We start from the raw sequence: 23278 nt of genomic DNA on the forward strand, positions 1-23278 counted from the left end.
CTTTAACGGGAAATAATTACAGCATGTACTGCTTACTTTAACAGAAAAGAATACCGCAGTTTGAAGACATACGCCTCTTTGTGTGTTTCATGATTCTCATAAGAAACGTCGATTATTCTCTCAAACAGCGTTAATCGTTTGGTCTTTATACTGTAAAGCCAGAACTGTGGAGCTAGAGTAGACGGCCGTTGGTAGGGAACGGCCGATAAACACGTTTCCGAGGCAATGGCTACACGAACGCAATAATAGGCGGTCTTCTTTGCGAGGTGCTACATGCGTTCGAGTTTGAGCAGAAGGAATCAGATCGGTCTGTTGGTAATGGAAACCCAGTGCGTTTCCTGTCAGACAGGAACTAGATTCGTAAATATTATCCAGTAAAATTCGGCTTCAAAGGGTTAAACAGGCAACTATTGTCATTATAACGCTCGCATCAAAAAAGGAAGGACACATCACAAGATACAGTACACAAAAAATTTAGGAAAAACGACTCCCATAGTGGAAGAACCATACAATACGCGAGGTTGAATTAAGACGCATAAGATGAATAATCTTTACAAGTTTTAGTGTATACAAATTATATTATATTTGATGAAGAATGTACATTTTAATAATTTTATGAAAGACACATGTGGCAAGCAACGCAATAGCTTAGCGTAAATAAAGCACCTGAAGATGGCACAATGTTGCCGAAACATGTAGTGAAGTGACGTGTTAAATTGAGTGCACTACAAGACGGTCATTACATACATGGATGAAAACTAATGTCTCATTAGATACCACCGTACTGAAGCAGCAGACATTGCAATCTTAAGAAACGCACAAAGGAAATTTGTTCCCTGCCCCAATCGAATTGCGTGCGTCTTCTTGTAAATTTCCCATCGTACGCGGTAGCGTAGTTGGTTGAGGCATTATGCTACAAGCCGGAAGGTCGCGGGATCGAATACCGATGAGGTCATTGGATTTTCTTCAATTGGCCTAATCCTTCCAGCCGCACTATGGCCCTGGGGTCGACTCAGCCTCTAACAGAACTGAGTACCAGGAATATTCTTGGAATATTCTTGGGGGTAAAGGGCGGCCGGCGCGTAAGACTGGCAACCTTACTGCCATCTATGAGCCAAGTGTCTAGAAAATGTGGGAACCTCAACATCTCACAACCCTACGGGCCTCCACGGCCTGTTACAGGGATACATTTACTTTTTCTCTTACACATCACCTTGGGGAGCTGGGAAAGCGATGGGCCACGGTCTGGACTACCAAGGGGTCGGGCTCGAATCCTGGTAGGGTCTAGAATGTTCACTTCTCCACGTAGTCCAGACCGGCTCTGGGGTCCTTCCACCATCCTATCGAATGGGTACTGAGGGCTCTTTCCCCAGGGATAAAGCGGCCAGGGCGTCAAGCTAAACATTCGCCTCCAACTATTGCCCAGAACAAGAAAACGTGGATCTATACATTCACTCCCCCATACGCCTTCATGGCATAATGGTTAATTAGTTAAGTACAGGGCAACTTTACCGTTTATGCTTTACCTTGACCTCAACATGTTGTTTGATTATTGTTAACTTGACCTATCAAGCGCAACAATGGAGTTGTGGTTGTTTCCTTTGCTCAAACCCGACTCCGAGTCGTGAGATAATTGTTGGGGTTATTGACCTCTCGGGTCTGCTTCATACGCAATAATAAGAGACAGTATTACATACAACCCATCCTGGAAACATGCGGCATCAAGATAAGTTTAACATCAGGTCTGAACACAGCAACAGGATGTATGGTCGTCCTTAAAACACGGATAACAGGAGGTGTTATTACTAATCATCCGAGCGTTAAGTTGTTTGCGGGTGGGCATATAAACAACTCTGTTACTACCTGTTCCAAAAACATGCCGCTATTCTACTACTCGTCCTGTAAAATGACAGCATTCTTCCCCAAACACCAGACGTTCTTACTATTCCTGCACACATCAAACTATCACACGATAATACTGGTGTGGTCTAGTGGTCAGAGTTCCTGCCTACAGATCCAGAGGTCCCTGGTTCGTTTCCCGGCGCTACCACATTTTCTGAGAAGTAGTGGGTCTGGAACGGGGTACCCTCAGCCTCGTGAGGATAATTGAGGAGCTATTTCAAGGAAATAGCGGCTCCGGTCTAGAAAACCGAAATTAACTGCCGTGGGGATCCATTGCGCCGACCACGCGACACCATCTATCCACCAAAGTTCACACTAACTTCGCCGACAAGCGGTGGTCGCTCGGTCGGTATAGTTCGCTTGAAGACTACAGGCAACGGAGTTTATCTTCTTTTTTGTTTGATACGATAAGCATCGTGCTCTTTCTGGACATTCCAAATCCTTTTCAATTAATCAACTCGAAGCTGTAAAATCCAAATACTAACAAAACTTTAAAATAGACCATAAAACAGGGCGGGGGGGTGTTCCTGCAACCAGTGATGTGATACATGAGTTTTCTACGCGTGCAACAAGAGTTGCCTCGGTTCCATAAACACGGAGGGAGATGCTCTGTTGGAATCTGGACCGGGCGATGCCAGGAAAGCAGCACTGCCTTTGCTTACACTTCACAGTTTCACCATACTGTCACAAGTTTGGAATCCAGAAGGGTTACTCGCATGGAAACACTAGAACAGACCCAACAGTGGCCGGTCACGGTAGCCGAGCGGTCTAAGGCATGCACTGTCTTCGCTCGCTCGGAAGCCGGGATCGTGGGTTCGGATCTGTTTCCTGTGAGGTACGAACTGAATTCTTATATATTATTCTTATACACTGCCGGTCACGGTAGCCGAGCGGTCTAAGGCGTGTACTGTCTTCGCTCGCTTGGAAACCGGGATCGTGGGTTCGAATCCCACTCAGGGCATGGATGTTTAGTTTGTGTGTGTGCGTTTTTCTGTATTTGTGTACAGGTAGAGCCCTTGCGACGAGCTGATCACCCGCCCAAGGAGTCCTACCGAATGTGTAATATTTAGAAAAACCGAAGTGAACGGAGAAGTTCATGGAAGTAGGCCTAGGCCCACTGGGGCTGTAATGCCAAGGAAAAAAAATCTCAACAGTGAGCCGTTGCGTAGAGAACGCCGAATCTTGCCGGAGATGAGTCTCCACGGTTATAACGAGGGTTCATTGCCTAGCAGCGGCCGAGGTTATAAAAAGGGTTGAAGGCATTTGCCGAGTTAGTAGGAACCTAGACGCTACACGATCTAGGAGAAAGACAGCAAGAAGTCAGTACTGGGATAGCCGTCGCCGAAGCCAGTTGAGATCCAGCCATGGCCAGGGATAGTTGAGACGTCGCATTGAGTATTGGGCCAGAAGTCAGGTGACACTGCAAGTGGTGATAATTGTACGGTGTGTAAGTGTGAGTGTCCAATAAGGATTCGCTAAATCCGAGACCCACGTAAAGTTATTTTTCGCGCGACATACCCAATATGAGTATGCCAAGGACCCTGAGAGCTATGCCAAGGACCCTGAGAGCTATACCAGCGGTAGCGTAGCTACCAGCAGGGCGTCCCTTGCTGGACAGGTCAAAGGGTAGGCATCAGACGAAGAGAGACACCAAAAACTGATGCCGGAAGCAGCGTCATCAGCAGCGACTTGAAGCAGAGAGCAAATGATGCTCGAGATGGTTCAAGTTCGTATAGCAACAGGCGTGACCAGAGTGGTTTGAACGGCTGTTGTACTGCGATGTGGAAAGCAAATGGAAAAACTACCACATTATCACTTTTCCTGGGTAGCCTCTTTCCAAAAACAGAAGATCACATTAAGTGGAGGAACTGTTTTGGAAGAGACTGTGGACCCGTCGTCTGACAGATTACTGATGAATGAATGAATACCTAATACGTGACAACGAACCAATAAAATATAATTACATCTGAATGGGTTGGTGTAACGGTAACACTCTCCTTAGACTTATATTCTAGAGGGGCTCAGTTCAAATCTCGGCTGAAACATACCCTGACCTCACTGAGGTCTTTTGTGGCCTTCCTCAGGCCCTCCAGACAAATACCGAGACAGTACCTCGATTTGGCTATGACCGACTCCTTCCAAATCCTTCCCAATTCATTACACACCACGCGTAGCATTTGACGATATATAGTCTAAGGTACTGGCTACACAAAAAACTAAACTCCGTGGTTTTAGTCCGCAAGCGAACTATACTGACCGAGGGACCGTCGCCTGTCAACGAAGTTAGTGCCAACTTTTGCGGATAGAGGCTGTCGTGTGGTCAGCGCAACGAATCCCCACGGCCGTTAATCTCGGTTTTCTAGACCGGAGCCGCTATTTCCTTGAAATAGCTCCTCAGTTACTCTCACGAGGCTGAGTGGACCCCGAACCAGCCTCACTACTTCTCAGAAAATCTGGTAGCGCCGGGAATCGAACCCGTACTTCTGGATCTGTAGCCAGCAACTCTGACCACTAGACCACAAATGTAGAGATACCATCGTTAAAAAGAGATAAAAAGCATTCGGTTGAGAGAATTTTCTATTTAAATCCGAAAAGCTTATATTTTCAGGAAGGGTAATATTCAGCCGGATCAATCTCTCTTCTTAATGTCGTTAATTCATGTTCACGCATGCCCTTTCATAGCTGCGGCAGGTTCAAGTCGCCAGTGTCTACTTCCCTACACACTGCCCCACAAATATTTCCCCTACCACAGGGCGACCCACATACGTCCCTCTTGAGAGTGGAAACAAAAGAAAAGGAAATTTTCAAGCATTCTGAAGCAATGTTCTTTCTTAGCCATATGAATATGACAGGAAATAATACATGATGACAATAGCAATGATAATGACTATGCATATGATAATGATGATGATGATGACATTGTTAACAGTGATGTGCGCAAAGGGAAGCCAAGAAACGGAAGGAATATGTATAATGCCCATTGTTCTGTCGCGTTCGCGTATTTCTCCGCCGCGGTTGGCAAGCATTGGGCATTGCGTCATTGGCTTGCACGTGAAGCAGCCCCAGCTGTGTACCCTCCCTCCCAGCCTCAGCTGACTGATCGCAGCGCCACACGTGAGACAAACAAAAGCGACGACATTATTGCACGCCAAACGTGACGGATTTCCTAAGTATTGTTCTAAACCGTCGCAAAGCTGCGATTCCAGGGAAGGGAAGCACAATTAAAATCAGCGCATGATATCCACTTTCATTAGGCAAAAGCAGCTGTAATCGCCTGTTGTTCTGAGTGACTGTTTTAAGCCGAGATAAATGACGAAACCTGAATTGCCTATCACATGTTTCAGTAACCGCCATGCTTGTTTCTAACTGTCATCACGAACACGTGTTCTGTGACGTCAAACTTATGATTGAGCGAACTTGTTCCAATTAGACATGCGACCTCCTGGAACCAAATTTGGTGAAAATCGAGAGTTACTGTCTATATAATCAATTTCAGTCTCGGTAAACGCACCCTCAGAATGTGCACCAGACCCTCGGCAACACATAAACCTCCAAACTTCGTAGAACTGCCCTAACACTTCACAGACACCCTTCACACAGTTAATGAGCAGCTCTCTAATAACGGCGGTGAATTAGCAATGTCATGACAATTAACAGAAAGCCCTTGAAACTCAGCAAGCCCACAAATTGCAACGGCAATGGCATGGCGCTTAACAAATTAAGCACAGGGAAAACTTTATCTTCACCCCCCCTTGGCACTTCAGCACCAGTGGGCCTAGGCCTACCTCCATGAACTTCTCCCTTCACTTCGGTTTTTCTAGATCTTACACATACGGTAGGACTCCTTGGGAGGGTGATCAACTCGTCGCAAGGCCTCTACCTGTACACAAACGCAGAAAAACGCACACACACAAACTAACATCCATGCCCTAAGAGGGATTCGAACCCACGATCCCGGTTTCCAAGCGAGCGAAAACTTTATCTTACCTGTGTTTAATTAAGCACCATGCTATGAAGTGGAATGGAAGTATAGCTCCATCATTATTGGCCTTGGTAAAAGGTGGGAGTGGAGGGAAGATGCGATTATATTGAATACGCAGTCGCGAACAGCCGACAAGGGGTGGTCCTCCAGGTTAGGGGTTGGGTGTGGGGCTAACAACTCATCGTAAAAAAACAAGCCTATTACGAAAATGTACACAAAGCCTCGGACCTGGACGGATCCTCTGGATAAACGACCTAGGTTAAGGAAAAATGAAAACTTCATAATGAGAGGCTTCATAATCTGTACTCTGCAAGTATAAGAATGATCATGTAAAGGAGGATGATGTGGGCAGGGCATGTAGCACGAATTGGTGAGAAAAGGAATGCATATAGGGTATTGGTAGGAAGACCGAGGCGTAGGTGGGTGGATAATATTAAAAAGGATCTTAGAGAGATAGGATGGGATGGTATGGATTGTATTGATCTGATTCAGGATATGGACCAGTGGAGGGCTCTTGTGAACATGGTAATGAACCCTCGGGTTCCATAAAATTCTGAGAAATTCTTCAGTAGCTGCAGAATTGGCAGCTCCTCAAGAACGGCTCAGCTACTTGAGTAAGTAAGTAAGTAAGTAAGTAAGTAAAAGGTGGAGGTGAGTGGTCCGCTTCACTCCCCGGCCGCTTTTTCCCCGGGAAAGAGCCCCAGTACCTATTGGACAGAAGGCTGGTTGCGCCCTAGAGCTGGTGTGGAAGCTGTGAAGTAAAGACAAATCTATTTCCCTTGCCAGGAATCGAATTCCGGCCGTCCAGCCCGAATCCCGTTACTATACCAAGTAAGCTATAAAAATACTGGAAAGAAGACGTTAAACAGAACACTGTTTTCTTCGTGACCCGCTATGTACACATGTTGTGCATGCCTGGTTTTATGCAATACGAAAAAGTGTGGTGCCCATTCTGCAGCTTTCGCAAGCCTGATCGCGGAACTTTTACTTTTCCCTGCATCAGGGCAACGCTAGCGCCTCTGTTCGCAGGTGCGTCCGCTCGCCCGCAGTTGCAGCCTTGGCTAAACGCTAGGAGACGTGCCCTTCTTCGCCCGGGGTACGGCTCCTTTCCTTGTCAACGTCACGGCATATAGTACAACTCTAAAGCAGAAATAACACTCAAAATAAAAATTAAAATGCGTTTAATTAAATAAAAACGTTTGGAAATGCGGGTTCGTTTCGATTGCAGAAATGTTACTGCAACATTTGCACAATCCCGTAACAACGTTAACTACCACAGGGCTGCCAACTGGCACGTGTATGGAGAATGTCATGTTAGGTCAGTGCTAGGAAACACCGACCGCCTCTGCGGTTTAGTGGCCAGAGTTCGGCTACAGATCCGAGGTCCTGGTTCGATTCCCAGCACTACCAGGTTCTCTGAGAAGTAGTGGGCCTGGAACGGGGTCCACTCAGCCTCGTGAGGATAACTGAGGAGCTATTTCAAGGAAACAGCGGCTCCGGTCTAGAAAACCTAAATAAACGGCCGTGGGGATCCGTTGCTCTGACCATGCAACACCCTCTATCCGCTAAAGTTGTCACTAACTTCGCCGACAAGCGGCGGTCGTTCGGTCGGCATAGTTCGCTTGCGGTCTCAAGCCATTTACTTACTTATGGAGCTGAGCCCTTCTTGAGGAGAAATTAAAATCTGCAGCTAATCAAGAATTTCCCAACATTTTATGGAACCCGAAGGTTCATTACCGTGTTCACAAGAGCCCTCCACTGTTCCGTATCCTGAGTCAAACCAATCCAATTCATACCATCCCATCTTACCTCTCTAAGATCCATTTTAATATTGTCCACCCACCTACGCCTTGGTCTTCCAGTGGTCTCTTTCCTTCTGGCTTTCCCACCAATATTATACATGTAACCATTTTCTTCCCCATTCGTGCTACATGCCCTGTCCACCTCATCCTCCTTGACTTGATCATTCTAATTATACTTGGAGAAGAGTACAAGTTATGAAGCTCCTCATTATGCAGTTTTCTCCAATCTCCTCTCACTTCATCTCTCTTCGGTCCAAATATTCTCCTCAACACCCTGTTCTCAAACACCCTCAGTCTATGTTCCTCCCCTAATTTCAGAGACCAAGTTTCACATCCATAGAGAACCTCAGGCAAAATAGTTTTGTATATTTTAGTTTCTATGTTTTTGGACAGCAGACGAGAGGAAAAAAGGTTCCAGACTGAATGGTAGCAAGCATTACCCGAGTTCAATCTCCTCTTAATTCCCTCCTGAATCAGGTTTTCATTTGTTATCGTCGTTCCCAAATATCTGAACTGTGCCACGTTTTCAAAACATCTGTTTCCTACCTTTATGTCATGATTTTGCCCTGCATTTTGGTGACGAGACAGCAACATATGCTTAGTGTTCTCTGTGTTTACTTCTAGACCAACTTCCTTACTTGAGTCAATTAAAAGTTTGTGTGTTTTTCTTTATGGTATCTTATTATCACCCAATAGATTCACATCATCACTATAGACCAACAGCTGATGTGTCCCGTTTAGTTTCAGTCCCACCTGGTTTTCCTGGACCTTCGTAATGGCATATTCTAAAGCAAAGTTGAAAATCAGTGGCGTTAAGGCATCTCTTTGTTTTAGACCATTCTGGATAGGAAATTTATCAGACAAATGTTTACCTACACGGACTTTACTATACGTTTCGTTTAAACACATTTTAATCAACCTAATTAATTTCATGGGTATCCCAAACTCTAACAGAATGTTGTACAGTACTTCCCTCCTAAGTGAATCATAGGCTTTCTTGAAGTGTATGAAGAGCTGATGTACTCTCTCATGGTACTCCCATTTTTTCTCCAATATCTGACGAATGCAAAAGATCTGGACTCAAGCCATCGAGTTTGTATTTTGTGTGTTTGTTTGACAGGAAACACAAAAGATTGGCAGGCAGCTTGTGTTATTACGTACGTGAACAGATAGGCTTACTGACTCACACAATGTAAGGGGCAAAAATGGCTGTCCGATTTATAATTATCCACGACAACCAATTCAAATATTCTCAAGCAGGGCGATAATTCCTTTCAAAACATGGCGGCGTACTGAAATATTGTTTTGAAACGAGTAGTAGCGTTATGCATATGGCCAGATGCACTGTAATGGCGACTGGCAGTTAGTGTGCCAAAGATTAGCTAAGTGGGTGAAAGTTAGTGTTACACCGCAGTGTTGCCACTCCACCATGTTTCCATAATATTGTCCTCAGGCGAGGACTTGAAAGGAGTGGACACTAATGTAAGAAGGAGACCCAGCGCAGGACACGTGGACACTGCCGACGTAATTCTGCTCGTTTCACGGGGGATACGTTTTGTGTTTTGCTGCAAGTCAGCGGCGATAGCGAGGGGGAGGCAGGCATCCTCTTCCTCCTCGATTTAAACAAAAAAAAAAATCAAAATTAAAAACAGAAGGTCTGGGGAGAACTAATCGCCTATTTTACTTTGACACGAGACGGACTGCATAGAAAACGAAAACACGAGGGATAAACAGACAACAAATACATGTCAAGGCTCTTTTTATTTAAAAAAAAAGGAAATGAGCTAAAATGGATATAGATGCGTACTGCCAAAAGAAACATAATTACGCTTAAACTATTATTCTATCCCGAATACTTTAGGGCGATCATTAACGGCGAAGCTGCTATCCACGCGCTTAACTAAATGAGCACTATGCCATGAAGGCGTATGGGGGAGTGGATGTATAGATCCACATTTTCGTGACCTCGGCACTAGTTGGAGGAGAGTGGTCAGCTTCATGCCACTGCTACTTTACCCCTGGGGAAAGAACCCCAGGTACCCATTGGATACGAAGTTGGGTAGACCCCAGAGCCAGTCTGGACGACTTGGATAAGAAACAAATCCTTGCCCCCATCTGGACTCGAACTCTGATCTCTCTGATGCCCAGCCCATAGCCAGTCGCTATATCGACTGTGCTATCCCGGCGATCAGTAACAGCTCGAACGTAAATTTGTAAGCAAAACGTTCTGTGTGTAACCTCCTGGAGCACTGGCCGCTTCCGCCTCTTGGCAGCGCCTATATAAGATTCTTCAACTGCAGAGAACTGCCCTGCACAAGACAGTCTCTCCAATCTATAGTCTAACAGCAAATGGGCATCGGCATTTTAATAGGGGCGTCTTGCGAAGATGGCAGATAGGCTGCAAGAAGGAAAAGAGATGCGCGCGCACGACTCCTCACACAGATTTCCTGTTCCGCCAGAGCAGGCACTACACTAAAATTTAAAAAGAAAAAAAAAAAACTACTGTGCCAAGGTTTGTCCCGGGCGTGTCAAGGCAACAGTCCCAAGTGCAATCCAACAAAGGAAAGATTGATCTCCAGGTGCAAGATGACGTCACTTGCGTGTATGGGTGGTTGCCGCTGCAGCAAGGCACAAAAGCAGCAAACAATAATGACTCAAGTGCACAGATTGAAACGAACCCTTCGTCTTCTTCCAACTCAAGGACTGGGTGCTATTGTCTGTGGAGAACATTTCTGAGGGTACGTCACACGTCGAGGTGCCAACCGTACGGACGAAAAATCCCGTGTGCTCATCGTGACTTCTGGTATGACGATTTTGGTTGCAAAAATGTGTTGAAAATTGAGACTAGTAAATTTCTAATGATTATGTAAATGCCTACGTCACTATGGGGGGCACGTGGTAGCGTAGTTGGTTGAGGCACTATGCTACAAGCCGAAAGGTCACGGATTCAAGTCCCGATGAGGTCATTGGATTTTTAATTGACCTAATCCTTCCAGCCGCACTATGGTCCTGGGGTCGACTCAGTCTCTAACAGAAATTGGTGCCAAAAATTAATTAATTTTCCTGGGGAGTAAAGCGCGGCTGGCGCGTAAGTCTGACAACCTTACCACCATATTTGAGCAGATTGTCTAGAAAATGTGGGAGCCTCAACGTCTCACAACCCTATGGGCATTCACGGCCTGGTGCAAGGATATCTTTACTTTACTTTCCTACGTCACTATGAGACGGTGACGCAAACAACAATCATGTTTTCGACACAGTACACAAGATCGTTCCGACGTTCAAAAGCTTTAAAACTGGTCGTTACGTTTATTTTTAGATCTCCCCAAGTATCTATTTCCTTGGGGATTATATAAACACACAATTTTTGGAAGACCACTCTGTTGCGGCCTATTAAGTCCATGAAGCCTGAAATCCATCTAAAATTAATTTTAAAAACTTTCAGTTTCTATCTTACAGAAACCATACTGCTTGTCCAGAAGCTACCAGTTAATGCTGATTAGGGCAATAAATAATCGCTGTTCACTTCGAACTAAGTCATCACCTGAGGCCACTCAATTTGGTGCGGCACATTTCTCACCCCCGCCCCTCTTTTTCTTGTTCGTGAAATTAAAACCAATCTCTGATGATCTTTTTTTGCTCATGCCGTAAATGGTAATTTGCAGAAATCTACCCATGTTGCATAACAACGTAAATAAAACTGTTTTAAAACAATTACGGCACAATAACGGGTTTCGTGTTGTTTCTGTTTTAACTGGGGGGGGGGGCGAAATTTCTAGTTTCTTGGGGCAGCCCTTATTCCAAGATTCATATGAAACCCCTAAATCCACTCTCTGGATAAAATATAGGGATTCTTACGCGCCGGCCGCTCTTTACCCCTTCTCAGGAAGATTCCTGGTACTCATTTCTGCTATACTGAAAAATCCAATTACCTCAAAGGAAATCGAACCTTTGACCTTCCGGCCTGTACTATAACGCCTCAACCAACTACGTACCGCGTGGCCTTAGGACGTACGTACAATAAATGTAAGGCTCATGTTCTGCTCCTAATATCAAGCAAAAAGTTCATCTAAACATAAAGTCCCAACCGTTTTTTTTAACGTGATATGGATTGGTTTAAGTTAGAGCAACACATTCAGGCATATTTGGTATTGTTGTCGCAGGGCCTTTAATGGATTCTTCTAGAGTAACCTGTGCCCTTTGTCTGGCCCCAGAGGTAAGGTCTGCAGAAGTGAGGTCCGGTGAGGCCTGGGGCCAGAAGTCCGGTCCGTTTCGTTCTATCCACCAATCAGTCCTGGTAGTTAAGTGTCCAAGGATCTGAAGTTTTTGAGAGGACTAGGAATTCTTGGCACCTCAGAACTGTTATGCATTAAACTGAACCTACGTCAGTGTTAGCATCTTGCGTAACCATTAAACAACACCGTAAACTTACTGCACTGTCGACAATTTCATTTCGTTAAACAATGCAAGGTAAATGTTTTGTAACCATTCTGTATGAAATTAAAATAAACGTACTCCTACCGACTTGCCCTTGTCTAATTTGATTCTATCACACGCAACATAACTCAACCGATATTTCGTTAACAAAGCATTTGCGAATTTATGTTCATACCAACTTTCTTTGCTTGATATTAGGAATAGAATAATAGCTTTACATTTAATGTACCTGATTATGGTACACCTTCTATGGGAGCCGGAATAGTTTAATCGGTATAAGGACTGGCTAGGGGCTGCACGACGGAGGGGTCGGAGTTCGAGTCCCTGTACGGCAAAGAATTTTCTATTCTCCAAGTCGTCCAGACGGGCTCTCGGGCCAACCTAACCTATCAAATGGGTACCGGGGGCTCTTTCCCTGGGGGTAGAGCGGCCGGGACGTGAAGCTGACCACTCACCTCCAGTTAGTGCCGAGGTCAAGAAAGCGTGGACCTATACGTCCACTTCCCCATACGTCTTCACGGCGTAGTGTTTAAGTAGTTAAGCACGGGGACAACTTTACCTTACACCCTGTATAGCGTCGAATGAAAGATGATAGATGAATTACAAAGGATTTGGAAGGAAGCGACCGTGCCGTAATCGAGGTACGATCAAGGTATGCTTGGAGGGACTGAGGTAAAACACATTAAAGCTCAGTGAGGATAACGTGTCCCGGCCAAGAATCGAAGTGAGCATCTCTAGAGCATAAACCTAGCCCGTTACCGCTATGTTACTATCTCGGTTACATAATATGTGCTTCCCCTAGATATGCCATGTCGTGATGAAGTAGTGGGTTCCATTTCCGGTTTCATCGCGTGTCACTAGTTCTTCAAAGCTAGAAAACGCTTTTCCACAGAAGCAAACAAAGTTTTTTTTGTGTCTAATCGTTAAACCATAAATGTGCACAGGGGCCATGGAGGCGAAGTTCCACATTTTCCTTTGTAGTTTCCGTTACAATGCTTCCAGCGTTCCAAGTTGCGTAGTTTCGAGAGGTAGGGTGACGCATGAACGTTGAATTGCAGACTGTACGGAAGGAGGTGATGAGGAACCACGAAAATCTTCAATCAGGACGACTGGAGTCCCAGCTCAGATTCGAACCTAGCACCTAACGAATGGCAAGTGGCATCTTACACGTTCCGACCGCTTTACCCGCGGAGAAATGGTATCGAATATGACACTGGGCGGGTTGCCGAGGCTCTCTGGAGGCGGGCGCTGGAAAGAAAACTGTAAGGTCTTCTAATTCGGCTAAAATAGGTAAAAATAAAGCTGTCCCTGTGCTTAATGAAGCCGCATGGGGGGAGTGGAGGTGTAACCAAACGTGTTCATCTACATGTAAGCTCTAGACTTGTATTCGGTAGGTGCCCGACTCGAATCTAGGTTAGGACACCGGATATCTTCAATGATGATTTCGTGATTTTACTCAGTCCCAACATGAAAATTCTTTGCAACTCACCAGTTATCCTATCGCCCGATGTATATATTGAAAGCGTGGTTAAAATAACTCACTCACTCACTCATGGAGCTGAGCCCTTCTTGAGAAGCCGTCAATTCTGCAGCTACTCAAGAATTTCCCAACCTTTTACGGAACCTGAAGGTTCATTACCGTGTTCACAACAGCCCTCCACTATTCCATATCCTGAGCCAGATAAATTCAATCCATACCATCCCATCCTATCTCTCTAAGATCCATTTTAATATTGTCCACCCACCTACGCCTTGGTCTTCCCAGTGGTGGGTATCCTGTCACCACGGCATGGCGTGTCCTCAGGTTGCGGATGGAGGAGACGCCGTCCAGGCATTGAGGGAAGCTGCAAATATATTGAATAAGCAGTCGAGGACAGCCTACAAGGGGTGGTCCTCCAGCTTGGGGGTTGGGCTAACAACTCCTCACCCTAAAAACTAAACTTGTTACCAAAATTTGCAAGAAGCCTCGGTTAAAATAACACAAACAAAAGATTCACGCACTCTTTACATCATTAGATGAAAATGCATAGTTAGTGTCACGCTTTGACTGTCTTAACCTGAAGTTCATAGACTGAGATCCTTACTGCTTTCATAGGCGCCGGTATGGCGAGGGTCAAGTCAGGCATATGCCCCCTCACACCCCCAAAGACCCTGGTGGTGATCATGTCTGACCCCTCAACATTTCTATCTGAGACATGATGGCTGTAATAATTTGTTCACCACTCGTATATCTCGGCAATAGATCACTGTATCAAATGCAAGAAGTTTCACTTTTAGCGTAAGCTTTCGCTTTCTTCTTCACGCATCGCGACTACAATTTGTTTTCGCTCTCTTGTCAACTGTTTCTCCAGGAACTCAAACATCGTGCTCAAGGATGGAGCTACCTTTCAAATTATTTATGTTATATAAATCAGTCAGGGCCGGGCTCATGCCCAACTTCGCAACTGGCATCACTGCGTGGCATCACATCTATTTTTATTTTTATATAAAATGAAACACAGCACCTTACGCCGCGGTTTCTCTGTTGCCAGAGGCTGACAATGAATCATTATCGGAGAGACAGTTAGATCGAAGACATTTTCCCTCTGCTGGTTGCTTTGGATTTACTGCTATAGCAGTTTCATTCTTCTTGAGGGAAAAATGTAGTCTTTCGGAGTTCACGTCAGTCTTCAGAGGGCATATTAAATTACAGCAAACCCTCGTTAATCCGGTTACAATTAATCCGGATTGAAAAATAAAAACTGCTGTTCACGGTTGAGTACGTACTTCGAAAGACACGCGGCATTTAGAAAGGCAGATGAGTCACTTGTCTGCTGACACGAAACTTTGACAATTTCTTCAAACTTGCATTATTATGCTCACAAACGAGTACAACTTCTGAGTCTTCTATCGATGAATAAATGTATTGTCTTTTTATAGTTTTATAAGGTCTCTACAGTGATATTTTGCTATTTATTTTCATCAGCACTGCTCACATCTTTAAAATTTCTATTTATTTGTGTTCTACATTTTTTTTTTGTCTTTTAGGACTGCCTCTTGCTTCACTAATCCGGATGACCTCGCGCCAATTAACCCGGATTAGCGAGGGTTTCCTGTGCTGAAGACGTAACAGAACTGTCGGCAGAGGTACGCAAAGAAAGGTGCAAGAAAAGTTCTATCTTCTGGGATATAACGCTGTGCAGTCCGCTGAAAGTCAATCGACGTTTCGGAGGAACATTTTTTGCTTGCTGCCTCCTGCAAGGGGGCATCACAGACCTGTTATTGTGAAATGGCGAAATGCTACATTTGGAGCATAGCTCTGTATGGGGCTGAAACATGGACACTTAGGGCAGTAGATCAGAAACATCGGGAAAGTTTCGAAATGTGGTGTTGGAGAAGGATGGAGAGATCAGTTGGACCGATTATGTGAGAAATGAAGAAGTGTTAATTAGAGTCAGTGAGCAGAGGAATATCCTACACGAAATAAGAAAACGGAAGGCTAACTGGATTGGTCATGTTTTACGCAGAAACTGCCTTCTAAAAGAAGTTATTGAAGGAAAGATAGAGGGGCGGATAGAAGTGACAAGAAGACGAGGAAGAAGACGTAAGAAGATGCTGGATGACCTTGGGGACAGAAGAGGATACTGTCATTTGAAGGAGAAAGCTCTAGATCGCATTATGTGGAGGAACTGTTTTGGAAGAGACTGTGGACCTGTCGTCTGACAGATTACTGATGATGATGACCTCCTGCAATATAGGTTTCTTACTTCGCTTATTCTTCGACCCTGAAAATGGAGGAAACATGTTCCTCCGAATAGTCGGTTATATCCTAGAAGATGCAACTCTTCAGAACCACCGCTGTGAGAACCTCAGGTTCTGCAGGAGAACCACTCTGTTGCATGGGGTATGAAAGGTAAAGTTCTCCCTGTGTTTAACTACTCAAGGAACACGCCATGAAGACGTATGGGGAAGTGGAGGCACTAGTTGGAGGTGAGTGATCAGCTCCATGCACCGGCCGCTTTACCGCCGGGGATAAGCCCTCTGATACCCATTATATAGGAGGTTCGGTGGGCCCTAGAGCAAATCTGGACGACATGGAGAAGTGAAAACTTTTGCCCTCACCGAGACTCGAACTCCGACCTCCCCGTCGTCCAGCCCGTAGCTAGTCGCTATACCGACTGAGCTATCCCGGCTCCTGCAAGGGGTATTATTATTGTGACGTGTTGCGCTATGGAACAGTGTGAAGATATTATTGCGAATAGGGTTATAAAGTGTGAAACCCCGCAACAGTGTTATAATTAATTGTAGCCGAGACTGGTAGGTTGTTAAATAAACCAATTAACAATCCGAACGGCGTCTCCAGTAACTAAACACGTTACACTGGTGTCAGAAGTGGGATTGGACTTACACACGTGACTAACAAGTTTCGAACTCGAAACACGCCTTCACTTAGGACACGATGGTTCGAACGCCTAGTGGCGAAATTGGACGCCGATGGGAAAACAGACAGAGAAGATTTCCTGGCAAAATTAGACGTCAACCAAAAACAAACCGACGTCATGCTGACAAAACTAGACGCCTACCAAGAAAAGGCGTCGGCCGATAGAAAAACGGACAAAGAAGAAATGCTGGCAAGAATGGACGCCAACATGAAATCCTACCAAGAAAAGACGGAGGCCAATAGGAAAATCGGCCTCAAGGAATTGCTGGCCACATTGGAGGATGACAGACAGGCCGAGAGAAGAGAACGGAAGGAAATGATGATGAAAATGATGAAAACCAGCCACAAGGATATGGTGTCCGCATTTGAACCCGAGACGACGGCCTGCCGAGAAATGACGGAGGCGCATCTAGAAAAAGAAGTAAAGACGATAGCCTACCAAGAGATGGAGGTACGTCTAGAAAAGGAAAAGCCGGCCACAGTGGACACGAAACCTGCGGCGGCACAACAAGAAGAGGTCCCCATAGTGATACCGGTCGGAGTGACGACGGCCTGCCAAGAGATGGAAGCACATTCAGAAGAAGAGCCGGCCTCAGTGAACAATAAACCCGAGGCGGCAAAACAACGAGAGGTACCCGAAGAAGACGCCGAAGTAATGCCGGTCGGAGCGGCCTCCGTAGTCTAGAGGTAACGTTCCCACCTGATGACTCGTGGTACGCGGGTTCAAATACCCGGCGGAGGTCGTCGAATTTTTAAGGGCGGAAAAATTCAGAGAACAAGTCCTCCGGGAGGGACTTCAAGCTGTGTGTCCCGTGTCGTAACTTTACGGCACGTAAAACAACCTCATATCCCCAAAGGGGATCACTGAGCCAAATTCCAGGACGTTTCCCGCCCAACAATAGTCTCTAAGGCCTCTGATAGATGGGGGGAAGCATTATAGACACCGCTAAGCAAGTGGCCGAACTCGCTTGCTCGGCGGGACTGATGGTACGCACCATTTATCGGTACGGTATAGAGACTGGTAGAATATCATAGAGGGAAGCACAATAGATCAAACTGGTCGCGGTGCATGGGGAAACCCACCCTCTCTAAATAACTAACTAATGCCGGTCGGAGAACCAAAGAAGAAAAGGCGTGGGGACCGAAATCAGCGAAAAATGAAGAATTCGACACGGGAAAATTGTGGACCCCAGAAGGAGTTGGCCGTAACCCGCAGAAGGACGAGCCGCCGTGAGGAAGTGGCACAGCAAAAGAAAACCGGCAGAAAGGTGTACCGCCATGCAACAGTGGCATGGCGTCGGAGGAACATCTTCAGGAAATGTTGGACCCGAGGAGATTATGTATCCCGGATGAAGTTGGCTGCCACCTGCAGGAAGACATCCCGTCGCGCGACAGTGGCACGACGTTGGAGAAATGCCCTCAAGAAGGAAACTCCCCAGGGAACCTTCGGATGCCGGAGAAAGGACTTGGCGCCGCGGTCTCGTACCAGCAAGCGGCTGGAAAACCAGGAGGAACGACGACGTCAGCAAGTGCAAACAACACTTCAAGTACTGTTACGTCGACATGAGGAGCTTCCGAAGAAAGACTTGATCAAGGACTGGACATTTTGGAGGTGTCGACCCCCCACAAAACGAAAAAGAAGCAGAGCACAGAAGAGGAGCCAGTAAAATAGAAGCACCGGCCTCCCGAGCAAGAGTAAATGTGCAATGGGAGAAAGTGAAGGAGTGAATGTAAACAACTGCATCTTCTACGCAAGTTAGAAGGAAACCGCTCGAGACAAGCTGGTCTGAACAGGGAAGCGGTTGTAACGGCCGGATAATAGTCGCTGCGAGGAGTAGCCGAAACAACAGGAGACCCACCAAGCACACCCTTGGAAAAAAGGAAAGGGGGTGCACCCGCTCCCTCCTTAAGGCTGTTCGTCCCGAATAGCCTATTATTATTATTATTAATATTATTTAACTGCAAATGGGGTTTCACCCGGTGGCAGTGGTACTACAATAAGACAACAGACAAATAACACAGATATTATTTTTAATGTCGGAAATTATCTGGGATTGGATTCTAGTTAGGCACAAAATACTTAACTCCTTCCTGTTTACGGATAACCACATCGACACAAGATGAAAGTATGAGACACATGATACAGAGAAATTAATAGATTATCTATTGTAACATACTTCGAGAATTCATAAGATAGTTCTATATAAGCTTCCGTACTCTTAGCTTCCCCTACTTTATCCTGCGTCCCTTTCCAGCCCTAAATTTTTGCCGAATCATACGTCGAGGCCAACGTGTATCGCCATCTCCCACAAATAACACACAAAAACATCGAATCGTAAACCGCCTCTTTTATATAGTACACTACACTCCACACATCCACACGAAAATTATTATCAGTTCTCGCAGAATAGACACGACACGCTGAAGAGACTGCTCGCTCGTTCGTGTCCTATTATATAACTGACTTCACGTAACCTGTTAATGCTCGACAGTTCGTTGCTATTGTAACCTGAAATTCTCTAATGACAATTATAAATCTCACACACACAAAAACATTCTGTGTTACATGTGACATGATATAAAAATTGGTCTTATCGTTAAACTAACTAAGACAGAGGCCATGTTCATGAAGGAAGCAGTCCGATACGCGAGGCGTGCTCTTTTGTTGTATGGCTCCTTCAGATAAAACAAAAAGAAAAACAAACTTCGTGGCTTTAGTCCGCAAGCGAACTATAACGACCGAGCGACCTCCGCTTATGGGCGAAGTTAGTGCCAACTTTTTGCGGATAGATGGTGTCACGTGGCCAGCGCAACGGATCCCCACGGCCGTTAATTTCGGTTTTCTAGACCGGAGCCGTTATTTCCTTGAAAGAGCTCCTCAATTATCCTCACGAGGCTGAGTGGACCCCGTTCCAGACCCACTACTTCTCAGAAAATCTGGTAGCGCAGGAAATCGAACCCGGGACCTCTGGATTTGTAGCCACGAACTCTGACCACTAGATCACAGAAGATAAAAAAGTAAAGCTGTCGCTGCGATTAATTAAATAAGCACTATGCCATGAAGACATATGAGCGAGTGGAGGTATAGCTCCACCATTCTTGACCTCGGCACTAGATGTAGGTTAATAGTAAGCTTCACGCTTAGGCCGCTTTACCCCAGGGGAATGAGCCCTCAGTATCCATTAGATAGAAGGCTGTGTTGGCCCCAGAGCCTGTGTGGACGCTGCGCAGAAGAGAACAGAAATCAGATCAGTAACCTTCCTTGTAGACATGTCGTGACACTTTCAATCGCAAAGCTTCTGTATTGTTTGGAAGAGATAAGAAGACGCTAGAAAGCGTCGGACAAACACACGTGACAAGCGTGCAATTTATGTACATCGTTCAAAGAGCACACACACACAGCATCGCTGCATTTCGATTACAAATCGCAGCATAATCGTAATCAACAGGTCACATAGTTCGCACTTGCGATCAACAGGAAGCGCTGTCAGTTCATGCAAGAAGGGGATTCACTGAACTCTATTCGCGATACCGCACACAAAACTTGCTGATATCTGGCTGGCCTACTTAAGTTAACTAACATGTGCAATGTAGTGGCTTTCTGTCCCTGCGTACCTTCATGTCCTCAAGCGCCCTCTTTTCACCCTGCCAGGATTTCCCATTATTTCCGGTTTTTTTTCTTCAAGTATGAGAAAGTTACGAGCCTTCTGGAAAACGTTCCTACGCAAATCCGAGATAATCATGCATCTAAGCTCACATGACACCAAAAATTAGGTGAAAGTCATGATTATTATCTCGGATTAATTGATCTATTCATCGATCAACCTATGATTAATCTATTCAGAAACTCGAGAAAGGCATATTCATCCTAATCGTTGGTACTTGTCAACAAATTAATCCCATAACACCGATATCTCGAACCCCAAACTCAGGCGCCGAACGCCAAACCTCTTCCTTGTGATCTAGGACAAGCCCTTCTTGAGGCTGTCTTACACAGAGATAAGGCACTCCCGGTTTCAGAATAAAAGAGTTCTGAATTCAGCGATATGGAAACCACGTGCATGGCGTTACTTAAATGGAGAGTAACTTCGCTGACGTCAGAGCCACACTTGTAACTAAGAGTACAAAAACATCGATTCCATATTGCTACAGCAGTCTGACATGGCCGAGCAATGCGGGCATCGGGCGCACTCTGTGGTCTTTGAGCCTGGAAACATGAACCGAGAAATTTACATGATTTCTTCTGTCCTGATAAATCGACATTTCGTACCTCATTACTTACTTACTTACTTATGGAGCTGAGCCCTTCTTGAGAAGTCAAATCTGCATCTACTCAAGAATTTCCCAGCATTTTATGGAACCCGAAGGTTCATTACCGTGTTCACAGGAACCCTCCACTGGTCCCTATCCTGAACCAGATCAATCCAATCCATACCATCCCATCCTATCTCTCTAAGATCCATTTTAATATTGTCCATCCACCTACGCCTTGGTCTTCCCAGTGGTCTCTTTCCTTCTTGCTTTCCCATCAATATCCTATATTCATTCCTCTTCACCCCCATTCCTGCTACATGCCCTGCCCACCTCATCCTCCTTGACTTGATCATTCTACGAGTAATTACACTTGGAGAAGAGTACAAGTTATGAAGCTCCTCATTATGCAGTTTTCTCCAACCTCCTGTCACTTCATCTCTCTTCGGTCCAAATATTCTCCTCAGCACCCTGAGTCTACGTTCCTCCCTTAATGTCAGAGACCAAGTTTCACACCCATACAGAACCACAGGCATAATTATAGTTTTGTATATTCTAATTTTTATGTTTTTGGACAGCAGACATAGCATTCAGATATGTCCCACATATTCTTCAAGCGAAACTCATACAATAAATGCATAAAGCTCACATGCGTCAATTCGAATGTGATCTCAAAAAAAAGGTACTAACATATTGTCGGGTGTTGCCTACATAACGTGACAGGTCTCGGATTTAACGAATAGGCTTATTGAACGCTCACTTTCACACCAGCAATTACAATTATTATCACGTTCAGTAACACAATTCTTCTTGCATCGTTAATCTCGGTGAAACGTCTGTTCTCAGCGGCTGCTAGACTCCAACTGCCCGCTGTCAACTGCCAACTAACTGTCTGGACCCTTCGAAGTTGGACTTTTATAAGTTGGTTTCGGACGGAATAGAGAACACTTTCGCCCAGGGTTCGATTTCACGTGTTCTATGCTTGTTACCGCGGAAATGCAGTATTCCTGCTGTTTCAAGAATCCGTTGCCTAGGTAATGCTAGCCTTACTCAATACAGAACACATTGTAGAAGTGTTTGGTTTCATCCGCTGTTACGCAACGAACCCTCTGTTGTCCTTTCGTCTCCGGGGAAACCCGTTTGTTGTTTAGGCTGTTCCTATGCAGCGGCCCACTGCTATTGCGTTTCCATGGAAGTATCCACTCCGGATCACTGTAACAGACCCATAGGGTGGAAGCTGTCACACTGTCGACAATCGGCTCACAGACGGCGGTGAAGTTCAGCCTTACGCGCCGGCCATCCTTTACCCCCAGGAATATGCATGGACCGAGAGCCTCGACGTCTTACAGTCCCATGGGACTCCGCGGCCTGTTACAGGGATAGCTTTACCTAGCGAAATCTTAATTTACATTTGAACATGGGCCGTTAACAATGAAATTTATGTCCGTTTATGCAGAACTGCATAAATACGTTGCTTAGCAACAAACAGCTGAACCACGAGGTGCGATTCCGCTTCCCCTTTAGTTTCCGAATGTGGCAGCTGTTCCTGATTGCGCTGTTTCCGTCATTCTGTTCTGATGAGATGCAATCACTTGTTTGCTATCTCAACGAGTTTCAAAGCGGAATAATGTGTTTGTTCTCGAGTGACTTACGTGTTCATTCCAGTGTTCTGTAAATGGTTTCTAAACAAACCCGCAACGTTCACGTGCAAATGCGCGTGCTTATGGCCACCGGAAAGCCGTGAAGTGGCGCCTCTATCGGCGTTCCTACGAACTCGTTGGAACTGACGCGGAGCGGACTTGACATCACTATTTTGTATAAGAGATGAGAAGATCGAAAAACGAATTACTAGGGAGGAAGAAAATTTTAAGGAAAAATATTCCGATATAAGACAGAAGTGGAGAGGATTGTGCGTTGGGCCGAGGAATATGTTCAAGTAAAGCGACAAGGCGACTAGGTACAAACCGCAATAGGAGAGCTGGAGCTTTTTATTTTCACCACCACGTCCTGAACGACCCTGGGACCTACTCAATTTCTTATCTAATGGACACCCGGAGGGGGGGGGTGAAAGGGAATACAGGGCCGGAGATATGTGGTCAACATGTGGAGCTTTATCTCTACCACACGAGTGCATATTCGTCGTGGCATAACAGCAGCAGACATAGCCATGCCTTTAAAGAAAAGGAACTTCTTTTATAGCGCTGATTCATTCTTAGGGTTTAAATGATGCTCTCACAACTATATAAGTTATCAAATGGGCTATATGAGGTCGAATGATCTGGAAACATACCCATGGAATTGTAAGGATTTGGAAGGAGTCGGTGGAAGTTTTGTTTGAAGAAAATATACTACATATTATTCGACTGTATTATGGGTGCAAACGCTGGACAATAAAAGCAAGAGACGGAATCAGAATTACAGCTTCTGAAATGGAATTTATGAGACGAACAGCGAAAACAGAACTGGACAGACCATGAAGTGGGG

The 23278-nt window shown here is 45.4% G+C and overlaps 1 protein-coding gene across 4 annotated transcripts in view; it reads right to left on the reverse strand.

The window, feature by feature from the left end:
- The window catches only part of LOC111874184, a 70547-nt gene that overhangs the window by 25496 nt on the left and 21773 nt on the right, over positions 1–23278 (reverse strand). The gene's annotated exons all lie outside the window — the stretch shown is intronic.

This window comes from Cryptotermes secundus, unplaced genomic scaffold, assembly GCF_002891405.2.
Source record: "Cryptotermes secundus unplaced genomic scaffold, Csec_1.0 scaffold47, whole genome shotgun sequence".
NCBI classification, from domain to species: Eukaryota; Metazoa; Arthropoda; class Insecta; order Blattodea; family Kalotermitidae; genus Cryptotermes; species Cryptotermes secundus.